At 40.4% G+C, this 16622-nt stretch overlaps 1 pseudogene across 1 annotated transcript in view; it reads left to right on the top strand.

Moving 5' to 3' along the window:
• Positions 1–454: 454 nt before the first annotated feature.
• The window catches only part of LOC311145062 (transmembrane protein 132C-like), a 253835-nt pseudogene continuing 237667 nt past the window's right edge, over positions 455–16622 (top strand). The window contains exons 1-2 of the transcript in view: positions 455–470; positions 1320–1391. The product of the transcript in view is annotated as a transmembrane protein 132C-like (transcript). The remainder of the gene's footprint in view (positions 471–1319; positions 1392–16622) is intronic.

The following is a 16622-nucleotide window of genomic DNA, read 5'->3' as shown; positions in this document are numbered from 1 at the left end:
AAGTTCATAAAGAATGGGTTAAATATGTCAATAAACGTATTCTTAGATATCTGCATTATAATTTAGATCTTGGCTACCTCAGTGAGTTCCCACTGGGCAGAGACGTCATTTCAAGGTCTAGTTTTGATTTACATTTGGTTGAGATGTCAACTAACGTGAATTCAACAAAAAACGTCACCATGTCAAAAAAAATCACAAAACCTGTTATCTTCATTAGGACCCCATCACATCTGCGCTGTAAAGTGCCTGCGTGGGGTGCTGAGTAGTACGTCCGCCTTTACTTCACACTACACTCCCCCTAGACCAGAATTTGGCTATCTAAATGGTGACTTCTGGTTTTAATTCCCTCTTCAATTTATACAAAGGATGTTGACAGTGCACTGTACCAGGAGGATGGATTTAAGCGGGCGGAATGTCATGTCTTTATAACTTGGCTATATATGCAGCAAGGAACATGGATACCAGCGGAGGCAAATGCAAATAATTACTCCATGCTGTATAGTCAGCGTCCACACGGAGTGCCGAAGTTTGATGAAAACGGATATAAAACAAGAACTAGCCTAACCACTACGTTGTTCTGTGTCCGACATGGGATTCTTAATTTTTGTTCCCGCTGTAAACAACCTGTGTTGGAGTTATGCGTGATTTTAAACGTTTTATTTCTACGGGTGTAACAGGACACCTGAATAACTATATGAAAACATATCGTGTGCAATTCGATCACAACTTGGGTCTTCTGCAGCTAAAGTATCAGTGACTCTCAGTGAAATCATTGGGATTCGACGATAAGAGCCCTTACGCCAAGAAACTTCAGCATCCGGAGTCACATCTCTCAGCAAAGGATGCAGAGGAGACAGGGATGAAAAACGGGTGAAGAAAGGGGATAAAAAAATCTACTTCAAACCTCATTAGAAATTGAAATTTTTCTAACTGCTTCCATGGTGATTCATGATCCCATGTAGCAGAAGAGAACTCTCCCTAATAAGCTTGTTCGACAAAGCGGAACGAAGCGCTAAAGTCACCAAACGCTAGATAGCGCTGAGCATGTAATTTGCTAATTTTAACAAGTATTTTTATGACTTAATATTTATTACCTACATATTGCCACGTTTTCATTTACATTCGATATTCAGCAATGGGCACATTTTGCTGAGGGTTGTTCACATTGGATGAGAGAAACGCATGACTTTTGGAACTTAATAAGCTATCTTTTGGATGGTTAATGGACATTAGTAAACATCTGGCAGTCAGTTTTGATGCATCCAAGTATATGATTCGCCTCCCTTTTTGAATTAACCATTAACACTAAATCTACATAGATTTTTTTAAAGAGGCGAAAAGAAACATGTTGCATCTCCGTGCGCTGCAATCAATCATGGTACTTTTAGGGGGTAAGTGTGACATTATTTTAAACAATTGTTTTTTGTTATCATTACGCGTGCACCTCAGCTGTATGGTTTTGATATTTGAATAATTTGATATTTTATTAATTCTGGGATTCTTAAACTGTGCATTGGTGTTGTGCCATTTTATGCCTCTCGAATCATAAATATATGTTTTATTGCTTCTTCAGGTAGTGAATTATTACTGATCATGATAACGCCTTATACGGATAGCTACCTCATGGGAATCTTTCATCATCTCAAGGCTTCCAACGAAAGTACCTGCTGATTTTAATGTGTCAGCATGGCTTTGTCCATTCCTTTCAGAACAGTTCTCTACAGCATATTCTCATACCCAGCTACATGTTGCAGAAGTACCTATCTCAAACAACAGTTCATAGGAGTTTGTTCAGTGAATCAAGTTTGCATTCAGCATATGGAGTCAAGGCAAGTGGTCTACTGGATTTGTGTCTAAAACATTTTTCCGGTTGCAGTCTGTGACCACATAGACCTTTTCACACTGCATTGTTCTTAGTCCCAGGCTAAGGTGCAGTGTGAACACGCCTATTGTGAGAGTCAACCTAACCTATAGGCCTATTGATACTCAAGCTGCTGATACCATAGTTAAGATGCAGAGGTAGAAGAAAATTAAAGTGATGCTCCAGAGCTTTGGTATTAATTCAGCCAGCAGTTTTGAATGTAGTGCTCAAAACGGGACCCTGAAAATTGTGCACTATGTCATTCATTTTGTATGATATGTTAGGTCCTGCAAAAAAAAAATATATATATATATATATATATACAGTGAGGGAAAAAAGTATTTGATCCCCTGCTGATTTTGTACGTTTGTCCACTGACAAAGAAATGATCAGTCTAAAATTTTAATGGTAGGTTTATTTGAACAGTGAGAGACAGAATAACAACAAAAAAATCCAGAAAAACGCATGTCAAAAATGTTATAAATTGATTTGCATTTTAATGAGGTAAATAAGTATTTGACCCCTCTGCAAAACATGACTTAGTACTTGGTGGCAAAACCCTTGTTGGCAATCACAGAGGTCAGACGTTTCATGTAGTTGGCCACCAGGTTTGCACACATCTCAGGAGGGATTTTATCCCACTCCTCTTTGCAGATCTTCTCCAAGTCATTCAGGTTTCGAGGCTGACGTTTGGCAACTCGAACCTTCAGCTCCCTCCACAGATTTTCTATGGGATTAAGGTCTGGAGATTGGCTAGGCCACTCCAGGACCTTAATGAGCTTCTTCTTGAGCCACTCCTTTGTTGCCTTGGCCGTGTGTTTTGGGTCATTGTCATGCTGGAATATCCATCCACGACCCATTTTCAATGCCCTGGCTGAGGGAAGGAGGTTCTCACCAGAGATTTGACGGAACATGGCCCCGTCCATCGTCCCTTTGATGCGGTGAAGTTGTCCTGTCCCCTTAGCAGAAAAACACCCCCAAAGCATAATGTTTCCACCTCCATGTTTGACGGTGGGGATGGTGTCCTTGGGGTCATAGGCTGCATTCCTCCTCCTCCAAACACGGCGAGTTGAGTTGATGCCAAAGAGCTCAATTTTGGTCTCATCTGACCACAACACTTTCACCCAGTTCTCCTCTGAATCATTCAGATGTTCATTGGCAAACTTCAGACGGCCCTGTATATGTGCTTTCTTGAGCAGGGGGACCTTGTGGGCGCTGCAGGATTTCAGTCCTTCACGGCGTAATGTGTTACCAATTGTTTTCTTGGTGACTATGGTCCCAGCTGCCTTGAGATCATTGACAAGATCCTCCCGTGTAGTTCTGGGCTGATTCCTCACCGTTCTCATGATCATTGCAACTCCACGAGGTGAGATCTTGCATGGAGGCCGAGGGAGATTGAGAGTTATTTTGTGTTTCTTCCATTTGCAAATAATCGCACAAACTATTGTTACCTTCTCACCAAGCTGCTTGGCGATGGTCTTGTAGCCCATTCCATTCTTGTGTAGGTCTACAATCTTGTCCCTGACATCCTTGGAGTGCTCTTTGGTCTTGGCCATGGTGGAGAGTTTGGAATCTGACTGATTGATTGCTTCTGTGGACAGGTATCTTTTATACAGGTAACAAGCTGAGATTAGGAGCACTCCCTTTAAGAGTGTGCTCCTAATCTTAGCTCGTTACCTGTATAAAAGACACCTGGGAGCCAGAAATCTTTCTGATTGAGAGGGGGTCAAATACTTATTTCCCTCATTAAAATGCAAATCAATTTATAACATTTGTGACATGCGTTTTTCTGGATTTTTTTGTTGTTATTCTGTCTCTCACTATTCAAATAAACCTACCATTGCAATTATAGACTGATAATTTCTTTGTCAGTGGGCAAACGTACAAAATCAACAGGGGATCAAATACTTTATTTCCCTCACTGTATATATATATATATATATATATATATATATATATATATATATATACACTAGCGTTCAAACGTTTGGGGTCTCTTATTTTTGAAAGAAAAGCAATTTTTTTGGCCATTAAAATAACATCAAATTGATCAGAAATACAGTGTAGACATTGTTAATGTTGTAAATGGCTATTGTAGCTGGAAACGTCTGGTTTTTAATGGAATATCTACATAGGCGTACAGAGGCCCATTATCAGCAACCATCAGTCCTGTGTTCCAATGGCACGTTGTGTTTGCTAATCCAAGTTTATCATTTTAAAAGGCTAATTGATCATTAGAAAACCCTTTTACAATTATGTTAGCATAGCTGAAAACTGTTGTGCTGATTAGAGAAGCAATAAAACTGGCCTTCTTGAGACTAGTTGAGTATCTGGAGCATCAGCAATTGTGAGTTCGATTACAGGCTCAAAATGGCCAGAAACAAATAACTTTCTTCTGAAACTTGTCAGTCTGTTCTTGTTCTGAGAAATGAAGGCTATTCTATGTGAGAAATTGCCTAGAAACTGAAGATCTCGTACATAGCTGTGTACTACTCCCTTCACAGAACAGCGCAAACTGGCTCTAACCAGAATAGAAAGAGGAGTGGGAGGCCCCGGTGCACAACTAAGCAAGAGGACAAATACATTAGAGTGTCTAGTTTGAGAAACAGGCGCCTCACAGGTCCTCAACTGGCAGCTTCATTAAATAGTACCCGCAAAACACCAGTCTCAACGTCAACAGTGAAGAGGCGACTCCGGGATGCTGACCTTCTAGGCAGAGTTGCAAAGAAAAAGCCATATCTCAGACTGGCGAATAAAAAGAAAATATTAAAATGTGCAGTCTGAGATATGGCTTTCTTTTCTACCTTGTAGAATAATAATGAAGACATCAAAACTATGAAATACACATATGGAATCATGTAGTAACCATAAAAGTGTTAAACAAATCAAAATATATTTTATATTTGAGATTCTTCAAAGTAGCCACCCTTTGCCTTGATGACAGCTTTGCACACTCTTGGCATTCTCTCAACCAGCTTCACCTGGAATGCTTTTCCAACAGTCTTGAAGGAGTTCCCACATATGCTGAGCACTTGATGGCTGCTTTTCCTTCACTCTGCGGTCCAACTCATCCCAAACCATCTCAATTGGTTTAAGGTCAGGTGATTGTGGAGGCCAGGTCATCTGATGCAGCACTCCATTACTCTCCTTCTTGGTCAAATAGCCCTTACACCGCCTGGAGGTGTGTTGGGTCATTGTCCTGTTGAGGACAATGACCCAACAAACCAGATGGGATGGCGTATTGCTGCAGAATGCTGTGGTAGCCATGCTGGTTAAGTGTGCCTTGAATTCTAAATAAATCACAGACAGTGTCACCAGCAAAACACCCCCACACCATCACACCTCCTCCTCCATGCTTCACGGTGGGAACCACACATGCGGAGATCATCCGTTCACCTACTCTGTATCTCACAAAGACATGGCGCTTTTTGCAACTGCACTTGAAGAAACTTTCAAAGTTCTTGACATTTTCCGGATTGACTGACCTTCATGTCTTAAAGTAATGATGGACTGTCGTTTCTCTTTGCTTATTTGAGCTGTTCTTGCCCTAATATGGACTTGGTCTTTTACCAAATAGGGCTATCTTCTGTATACCAACCCTACCTTGTCACAACACAACTGATTGGCTCAAACGCATTAAGAAGGAAAGAAATTCCAGAAATTAACTTTTAACAAGGCACACCTGTTAATTGAAATGCATTCCAGTATGGAGAAGAAAAAATTGTATGCACTCACTAACTGTAAAGTCGCTCTGGATAAGAGCGTCTGCTAAATCACTAAAATGTAAAATGTAATTCCAGGAGACTACCTCATGAATCTGGTTGAGAGAATGCCAATAGTGTGCAATGCTGTCATCAAGGCAAAGGGTGGCTACTTTGAAAAATCTCAAATATAAAATATATTTTGATTTGTTTAACACTTTTTTGATTACTATGTGATTCCATATGTGTTATTTCATAGTTTTGATGTTTTCACTATTATTCTACAATCTAGAAAATAGTAAAAATAAAGAAAAACCCTGGAATGAGTAGGTTTGTCCAAACCTTTGACTGGTACTGTATATATACAATGCCTTGCAAAAGTATTCATCCCACTTGGCGTTTTTCCTATTTTGTTGCATTACAACCTGTAATTTAAATGGATTTTTATTTGGATTTCATGTAATGGACATACACAAAATAGTCCAAATTGGTGAAGTGGAATGAAAAAAATAACTTGTTTCAAAAGATTCTAAACAATAAATAACGGAAAAGGGGTGCGTGCATATGTATTCACCCCCTTTGCTATGAAGCCCCTAAATAAGATCTGGTGCAACCAATTACCTTCAGAAGTCACATAATTAGTTAAATAAAGTCCATCTGTGTGCAATCTAAGTGTCACATGATCTGTCACATGATCTCAGTATACTGTATATACACCTTTTCTGAAAGGCCCCAGATTCTGCAACAGCACTAAGCAAGGGGCACCACCAAGCAAGCGGCACCATGAAGACCAAGGAGCTCTCCAAACAGGTCAGGCACAAAGTTGTGGAGAAGTACAGATCAGGGTTGGGTTATAAAAAAATATCTGAAACTTTGAACATCCCACGGAGCACCACAACAAACCTGCCAAGAGAGACTTTCCAGGTTGTAAGGCAACAAAATAGGAAAAATGCCAAGGGGGGTGAATACTTTCGCAAGCCACTGTATGTACTGGTACTGGATTTTGACATGACTGTGCAGGGGCACAGCCATGGGTGGGCCTGGGAGGGCATAGGCCCACCCACTTGGGAGCCATGCCAACCCACTGGGGAGCCAGGCCCAGCCAATCAGAATCAGTTTTTCCCCCACGTAAGGGCTTTATTACAGATAGAAATACTCCTCAGTTTCATCAGCTGTCCGTGTGGCTGATCTCAGATGATCCCACAGGTGAAGAAGCCTGATGTGGAGGGCATGTGGTCTGCGGTTGTGAGGCCTGTTGGACGTAATGCCAAATTCTCTAAAACGACATTGGAGGCGGCGTATGGTAGAGAAATGAACATTAAAATATCTGGCAACACCTCTGGTGGACATTCCTGCAGTCAGCATGCCAATTGCACGGTCCCTCAAAATGTGAGACATCTGTGGCATTGTGTTCTGTGACAAAACTGCACATTATAGAGTGGCTTTTTATTGTCCCCAGCACAAGGTGCACCTGTGTAATGATCATGCTGTTTAATCAGCTTTCATGATATGCCACTCCTGTAAGGTGGATGGATTATCTTGGCAAAGGAAAAATGCTCACTAACAGGGATGTAAACACATTTGCGCACAAAATTTGAGAGAAATAAGCTTTTTGTGCGTATGGAACATTTCTGGGATCTTTTATTTCAGCTCATGAAACATCGGACCAACACTTTACATGTTGGGTTTATAGTTTTGTTCAGATAAACAGTATATACTGTATGTTATGCATTCCAATTAGTCTAATGTCTTACAAATTTGTAGGTGCTTAAGATCCCAGACTGCATCTTTAAGTTTAATGTTGAAGAGGAAGAGGGTCATATCCAGGCATAATATTATACCTTCATCAAATGTGATGCCTTCTATTGTTCATATAAGTCAGTAATACTGAAATGGTGTTTGAACGATAGGGATTGTAGCGAAGAGCTTCGACTTGAGTTGAAATGCCACCACACTTTACATCATGTCAGGTGTGTAACCTTTAATAAATTGTTACAGTGACCTCCAAAGAGCCTTCTCACTGTAACATGACTGCCAGACTCTCTTAATAGTCAAAGCAAGATGGAAATCCATAAATGTGACCGACCGCCTCGATTCGGTCTTATGTAGCAACATTTGAAATTGTGTTTTTTACACTGGATAAAAGTAGAGACTCAGAGCTAGAAAATGGTATATCATACATTACAGTTGAGGAACATTGGGAAAGTAATTCTGCTTTGAAAGTTGATGAACTTGTAACCCCACTTTTGAGAAAATGGCCCTTGAATGTTTTGGTACACCTACTGGAGAGCTCTTCTTTGTCTACACCCATTCAGCATCATTCACACCCTCTTAAGCCTTAGCCCCACCCATCTCTTTAAGGTTTGACATGTGAGGCCATGTGGTAAACACACGCTATATTGGTACAGTGAAGTTGTTACTTACTTGCATAGTAGCAATATCAAAAACAGAAAGTGTCCAGATAAAAATATTTTATAAATATTTTATCATTATTAGATGAAGCTTACCCAACACACTTGTCTAAATTGATGGGTCATGTGAAGGAAATGCTATAATCACCCCCCAGCCACATCTAGCTAAGTGGATGGGTCACTATTGTCTAGACATGTACACATGTTCATGAAATACAATAGATGGCCGTAATCACCCCCAGACACACCTGCCTAATTTGATGGGTCATGTAATAATCCAGCCGAAGTGGAGTCTTTTCTTTAGACATGTAGCTAGCTAAGTAGCTAGCTAGCTAAACAATGAACCGGCATAATCCCAAATCATACTACTACCAATACAAACATTGTCATAGCTGTAGTATGAATCTGCAGGTAGCTAAAGCTAACAAACTAGGTTCAATGTTAGCTAGCTAACATTAGGCTATAACTAGCAATGCAAATGGTTTTCTGATTTGAATAATATTACTATACAGATCATACACGTAACGTTAGCTAGCGAGCCTTCAAGCTAATGTTTGCTAGCTAACCAACAGTACGCTTTAACTCGCAATAAAAACGACTTTCTGACAAAATTAGAAAGTTATATCTGAAAATGTAGCCAGACTCTTATCCGTACACATGGATGAATGCTTCATGACAGACTGGAACCATTTAACTCAGTTTTGTTTGTAGCTATATCTTGTTTGGCCAGCGTTGTGTCCGGTCACTCCAGTTCACACTGACCGTGGCATGTGCAGAAAGTAGCCCATCACTTTTTTCCAACTGATCTGTCGATTATGCCTGCTAAATTAGGGGCGTCAATGTTGTTGAGAAAAGTAGCAAAACTTTTGTTGTTCTCGATGGCTAACTTTATATATTTCAAAAACGGTGTGGTAGAAAGGACTGTCAACACATACTGAGCAATCCAAACTCATCTCCCGGCATTTCCAGCCCATCCATTATCTCAGCCAATCATGGCTAGCGGGAAGGTTCCTGTCTTTTTCCATGGCTAAACCAACTAGTCTAGTAATTAAACAATTTTATTTGTGTTTATGGATGGAATACGAGTTTGTTATTAAGGCACATGAAAGTTCCAGAAGGCATTTCTGCCCAAATGAATGTTTACGTTCAAATGCGGCTCCTGTGAAGTAGTGATGTGCAACAAATGCCTAGTTTCCTCAAACTAGTCACAAATGAGTTCAGAGGTACATATTGTGTAAGATTGTATATCGTCACTGCCCATCAGTTTCTCCCACTACAGAGTAGAAACATATGTATAGAATCCAATCCCTCTGCAAATGACATATTTGCATGGTTCAGTTCAGAGCTCCAGAAAAGTCTCAGTGTTTAGCTGTACGAGGTATGTACATGAGCCCATGGCAAACTGAGAATCCTTCCTCTCCACTGGATTAGCAACACTGGACTGTTCCTTGGAAGATTTCTTTCTCTTGAGCATGTCGAACATTCTCCCTGTTGTCGCTCTCTGCATGTTGTTCATCTCTTCTTTATTCTGTAGAATCCTAAAATCTTTACAATTACAACACAGAAGTGGGTGTATTAAGAAAATGTACAGGTAATAGCTTTGGAACTTTAGATAGCAGATTGAATCTCAGAGTGAATTAGTAATACTCATTACTAAGTAGCTATAAGTTGTTAATTACTCAGTATTATGAATGAGATTCACCTGAGTTTTATTCGGGTGGACCTCCTCAAGTCTTCATCAAACTCAGCAGCATAAAGGCCTGTTGTCGTCACTCAGCCACAGATCTGTCTTTCTGTCATCATCTCTTTGATGACAGGCCAGTTTTTCTGTCAAAAGGTGGCTGGGCAGAACACGATGAGGATGGTTATCCTCTGCATTTGAAATTAGCCTTCAGATTGTTCTCTATGGTTGAGGCTGTCATAACCAAGAAAAAGGTGGAACTAGTAATATGGAAGCTCTACGTCACATCATGTACCATGTGGTCCTCTGTAGCTCAGCTGGTAGAGCACGGCGCTTGTAACGCCAAGGTAGTGGGTTCGATCCCCGGGACCACCCATACACAAAAATGTATGCACGCATGACTGTAAATCACTTTGGATAAAAGCGTCTGCTAAATGGCATATTATTATATTATACCATAGCAGCAAAAATAACTCTCCTTACTGGAATCACATAAAAGTGCTCATTTATGTAATCGTTTTGAGGCAATTCCTGTACAGAGAAAAAAAGTATTCCTCCAGATTGTTCGAGGAGAGCACTTAGTAAAGGCTTTCACAACTGTCCCACTGGGTACAGACGTCAGTTCAACATCTAGTTTTGATTTACATTTGGTTGAGTTATCAACTAACTTGAATTCAACGTGAAATCAACAAAAAATGTCACCCAGTCATTGGATTTATGTTAAAAGTTGGGTGAAAGAAATACAAAATTCCCTTGCAACGATGACTTTTTGTAACTCCAGTCAGTTTTCCACTTGATTCAATGTCATCACATAGATTTGTTTTGTTGAAATGATGTGGAAACAACGCTGATTCAACCAGTTTTTGCCCAGTGGGGTATCTCCAAGGTGAACTACACCTTATAGAGAGTAATGGAATTATAATTGGTTACCAAATTGGTTCAATGAGGACACAATAAAAACCTCCTGTCTCCCTTGCCTTGAGTTGTACTAGATGTTATACTTCCTGATTTGGAATCCTAAATGTTAATGGTCTCTGATCAGCCTGATTTGGAATCCTAAATGTTAATGGTCTCTGATCAGTTCACTCAGTAGACTATAAGGTAATGTAATGTAAGAACATTTTACATGTATTTCAAAGGCTATGTGAAACGACCCTCTGTGTGCGCTTGTAAAACGTGATTTTCAAATGTAATTTCAATGCCATCTGTGGAATATGCTTTTGGTCTGTGAGAGCAGTGAGCGGTTTAAGAGGAAACACAAAGAATACATTTAATTTAATTTAATAAATAATTAGAAGACTGATCTTTAATGGACTGAAAGGATTTTACATCATATTTTGTCTGAACATTTTCAGCTCTTTGCTTATCATCTGTGGGGTCAGTGTATTTCTTTTATATCTGTTTAAGCAAGTCATTACTGTAGTTGGAAATGACATTTTCACTGATTTGACTTTTTTTAGGAGATTGTATTTCCACTATTAATGATGAAAATCAGCCTTCCGGCTCTGCTCATAGAGCTAGAGCTGTAAAGGAGGGAGAGTGAGAGAGAAAAAGTGAGCGGGAGCGAGATAGTGTGGGTGCGCATACTCTATGCTGGTGGCAGTGGCATAGGATACAACCCTGCAACCCACGCAAGGCGGGAGGCCCCCGAGCTTTAGTTATCTACGTAAGGGAATTGTATATTTCTTCACCCAACTTTTAACCCAGGGTGATTTTTTGTTGTTGTTGATTTCCCATTGAATTCAAGTTAGTTGAAAACTCAACCAAATGTAAATCAAAACTAGACGTTGAACTGACGTCTGTGCCAAGTGGGACAGTTGAGATAACCGTTACTAAGTGCTCTCCACGAACAATCTGTCAAAGAAAAAAAAATCTCTGTAAAAGAACATCGAATTGCCTCAAAATGATTACATAAATGAGCACTTTTGTGTGATCGCAGTAAGGAGAGTTATTTTTGCTTCTATGGTACATGATGCTCAGACCTTGCAGGGGGGCTCGCAAAACTGCACTACGCCAATGATTGGTGAATTTTATGCACATTAATTATAGAGCACATACACACAGAAAAAAAGCACTTACTCAATATAATGAATCGTACTGTAAGAAAACACATTCAGACTAGGCAGATTACTACCTCATAAAACAGTCATTGTTAGGAGCTAAAATATCCATTATTTTACTTATTTAAATAAAATGTGATTTCTAATTTCTTCCCAAAGTTGAAAATGTAATATCTCCTCTCAAACTCACCCCTCTTTTAATTGAAACTGAACTGTGTCCCAATGGGACTTCTGGCTGGGGAAAATAGCCCATATGCCATCCCTACCTCTCATCCATCAGCTTAACAAGATCCAATAGAGGATCAAGCATGGATAGTCTACAATCGGCCTCATAAGTACTTAGCACACAAACCATGCTGTCTCCTCCTTCAGCTGCTGTGACTGTCCCCATAATAACTATATCCGTCGAGGAATCACCATAGGCTTCTAGGATTTTTCTGACAGTAAGAAATTGTACACAATCACATAATTAACCTCAGTCTGTTATGATTCTTAACAATGAATGTGTCATAGTGTGAGCTATATGTTTAAATACAGTGAGTGTGGGATCCACTCCCCTTTGTTCCCTGACAGTGGAGATAAGAGTTGCAACTGGCACACTTTCAGCAGGCACATATCCTGCAATGAGGAAGCGAAATATAAACAGAAGATTTAATGGTTTAAAAAGCTGCCTGGAGGGAAGTGGGAAACACGGCCAAAGCCAATGGATTAAAAGGCAATTGTAAAATCCCCTTTGTTTCGCTGTGAGTTTCAGCTGAGGTTCCATTGGTAGTGTGGAAGTAATGATTCCCTCTGTGTGTAATCTCAGTGGCACAGCCCCTCTAGAACCTCCAGTAGATAGATGGGAGATCTAAAGGGGGATATTGATAGGTTGCCCACTTATCTACTGTATAGCAGTTTATACCAAACTAAGGGCTCCACTCTGGGTTGTCTTTGATTCCCTCATGGTTTACCTTTAAATCTACCTGCATGTTCTGGCAAGCAGCTAGTATACACTTAAGTTGACGACAATATGCCCATTAATTTGGTAACGGCTGTTAAACTAGTTCATTTAATTTAGTTTGACCCTTCATTGCATTTGATAATGGAATTTACTGTAATGGTTACTGATGGGATTGAATCATATGTTCAGAGAGTTTAACTGAGGGCAATTCATTGTAGTAATTGATGTTGAGGCTGATTCAGTGTCTGTGCCTTCTCCCTTCTCCAGCCGTGTGATGTCAGAACAGAGGACCACTTGCTCATCAATCTGTCTGGGTTCCATGCTCTGGTTTACCATACAGCATTCACAACTGTGCTCTCATAACTGAGGGTGGGACCCCCATCTCATGACAGACTGCAGAAGGCAGACACTCAGCATTGGGATAATCACATTATCACTGACTTATTTTCTTTATAAAGAAAATGTTCTGTACTCAAATTGAAGTTCACAAACTTTCATATCAGATATTTCAAGTTTTGCTTGGCTGGTTTCCTACTGTACAGAGAACAGATCTTACTGTTGGTGTATAGGTCCAACATACAGAAAATCGACTTTCAGCAAAATGAGAATCTTATCTAATTATGAGTTATTCAAATATTACTTTGAAGCAGCAAAAGTATTATGTTTTCATTACTGCATTAATAGAGATGTTATTACAGGAGCAGGCAGCCCGGGGAGAAAATGCTAAGCCAGCACAACATTATATTAGATATTAATGCAATATGTCGTGCTTGGAGGCTTTTAAGTTAACCAGTACATTTAACTCTATATTATTATATTCTGCTGCTTTGTTACATACTGTGATGATGATAGTGTATTTTCAAGGCAAGCTGTACTCCCCAAAACTGCTGGATAGATGTTTGGCATGCACATTTGTTTTGCATCGTTTCAGAATGAAGAAATTATGCACAGGTGACTGGACAAAGGTTCACAGAGCATCAGAGTGGAGTCTCTGTGAATAACTGTCAGCATCTATTGGAGGAATTAGTGCTAAATGCATTAGGGGAGGCAATGAAGTGACAGGTGCATATTTTCAAGGCCCATTGACTTCTTTGTGGTGAGGTGGATAGACTGTCTGGAGTCTTGACACCTCTCTGTTATCCAGAGTGAGGCTGTTACTGAGCTGGGGATGAGTGAGTCAGAGAGCATTTAGAAATGAAAGGGTTAGCCGTATTGGTTTGATTAACGTCTAGTGTTGTTCTCATTCTCAGGCTGTAAATCTGCCAAGTATATGCCAAGGGTATCATTTTCTGTGATGGAATGCACCTTTTATTTTATCAAATGAAATCAAATATTTGTCACGTGCTTCGTAAACAACAGGTGTGGACTAACACTGAAATGCTTCCCAACAATGCAGAGAGAAATAAAATAGAGAAATAATAGAAAAGTAAAACACGTAATAATAAAAGTAATAACAGATACAGAATGAGTAACGATAACGTGGCTATATACAAGGGGTACCAGTACCGAGTCGATGTGCAGGGGTATGAGGTAATTGAGGTACATATGTACATATAACTAGGAATAAAGTGACTGATAGTAAACAGTAGCAGCAGCATATGTGATGAGACAAAAAAGTTAGTGCAAAAAGGGTCAATGCAGATAGTCCGGATAGCTATTTGGTTACCTATTTAACTAACTATTTAGCAGTCTTATGGCTTGGGGGTAGAAGCTGTTCAGGGTCCTGATGGTTCCAGACTTGGTGCATCAGTTCCGCTTGCCAGAACAGTCAAAATGTCGGTCTGTTGTGATGGACAAAAAGGGTATTTGGGCGATGTGAAACGGGCAGGCCCTGTAAAGCTAAATGGATGGACATGGATGTTTTATTGCATAATATACACAGGCTTATACGTGAGCTGAATAAATCTACCCTTCTTCTGCTTGAAGTTTGATATCAAACCAAACATGGACCCTCAGATACCTCTGACATTGAAGGTTGTTTTAGTGGGCGATTTTACAAGACATTCAATCATATTGCTCTATTCTCTGGCCAAAACAGCCCCTCTCTAGCTTCTGCCATCTCCCTATTAGTTTATTTGGGTTGGATCAGAGTGGTGCAGCGGAGGTATTTACTCACTAGGCTGGGATATATGAAACCATGACTCACCTCTACGTTATCTATCTGCACCATACATTGTCTATCCTTTCTCTGGTGGCTGTGTTGTCAATGTCAACAAATTATACGCTTTATACGTGCTCTTTGAGGGACTCTAAAGGTACTATAAACCAGCCTTTATTTAGAATTACATTTCAGTTGTACATCTGTTGAAACAATACAGAAGAAATACCTTCACTGATTGATTGTGTTTTTGTCCACTTCCAATCAGTCATTTAAATGGCCTGAGGAGAGAACTGTAACTAGGAGTGAGTTGCTGAGTGTAATTGGAAAGCCAGAGTGTTTGTTTGTCTCCAAGTAACGTGCCCAGAATCCTCTGCTCCTAATCAGAGTAGAGGTAATGGCCACCTCGGAGCTCAATCAGTACACCTGCCTTTCAAACAGGAATTGGTTCATCTTCATTAACTCCACTGAGTGAACGTTCACATTTTCTACACTTTTAAATAAAGAACACCAAAACCACAATGACGCACTCAGTCAGAAACAGTGTCTGTGAACTGTGCACTGGTACTGTTGACTACATTTGAGTCAACTAAATCCTAGGTGTAGGTGCTACATCCAGAGCATTCTCTCAAACTCGAAATACATTTCTCTATTATTACTTCTTCTTGCAACACTTCCATCCTGCTACCCTCCCATCCTGTCTTTGCTGCGAGTGCCCCTGTTGGATCCTACACAGCATTTGCCCTGTCCTTGGCATGCCAATGGCCTGTGACTCCTGGGCTGTCCTGCCATGGCCGTGTGGCATCAGTGAGTCTGAGACCCCCTGGCAGTCACAGTGTCCAGCTCAACACAGCTCCGTGGGCTCTGTGCAGAGGAGGCTGAAATGGCACTGAACATGACCTTCCCTTCCCTGCACCACTATCTGCTCCTGCAGCCTTTCCTCATCACCCCAGGGCCCCCTCTTTAACACAAATTGGATGGGGCCTCTACAAAATGCTGAGAATGAATGAACCCGAGGATAACAGAGAATTAGCCAGAGAAACGTATTCAAATTTGATTCAAATTGGATGCAAAATGTATGAAGATGTTAATGTATCGCTGAATGATTTAGTGCATCACTGTCTGCTCCTTTTACAATCTGTATGCCTCTAATATCCCTGTCTATCACAATTTTAATTGCACCAGACAGTTCATTTAATTTTCATGCTCAACTACCTATCCATTGTTAAAATATAAAATGCATAATCTGTGATACTGAAAGGTGATTTACTTCTGGATAGAAATCCTATGCTGTCTACCCAAGTCCTCGCTCTCTCGCTCTCTCGCTCTCTCTCTCTCTCGCTCTCTCTCGCTCTCTCGCTCTCTCGCTCTCTCGCTCTCTCTCTGTCTGTCTCTCTCTCTCTCTCTGTCTGTCTCTGTCTGTCTCTCTCTCTCTCTCTCTCTCTCTCTCTCGCTCTCTCTCTCGCTGAGTTGCGCACAAATCGGTTCGGTACGTATTGCGGTCACGGCTCGGTTTCGGTACTGCGGGAAAATTAAATAGCATTCACAATGTTCCTTGCATTGTCGGTTGTGACCGGATTGTTATGTTGGGCCTCTCAAGTTTCCACGCTGATGCTGCGTTTGTAACCATGTGGAAGGCGGGAATTTACCAGTTGTGAAGTTGTAAATACTAGTTGGATGCATTCATGTGATTTGAACTGGTTGAGAAACGCAGATTGGCCAATGGCGAACAAGCTGTGTCAACAGCTATCATGCTTGTAAACACAAATCACATTAATAGATTGCTTTTAATAAATCATGTTTTGTTGTTGCATTTAACTGCTGAAAATGCTGTTATAGAGGGCATAATTTCCTTAGTAGATGACAT

The sequence above is a fragment of the Coregonus lavaretus genome, assembly GCF_964263955.1.
Source record: "Coregonus lavaretus genome assembly, chromosome: 17".
In the NCBI taxonomy this organism is placed as follows: Eukaryota; Metazoa; Chordata; class Actinopteri; order Salmoniformes; family Salmonidae; genus Coregonus; species Coregonus lavaretus.
The sequence above is the reverse complement of the archived record's forward strand: the minus strand, read 5'-3'. Positions and strand labels throughout refer to the sequence as shown.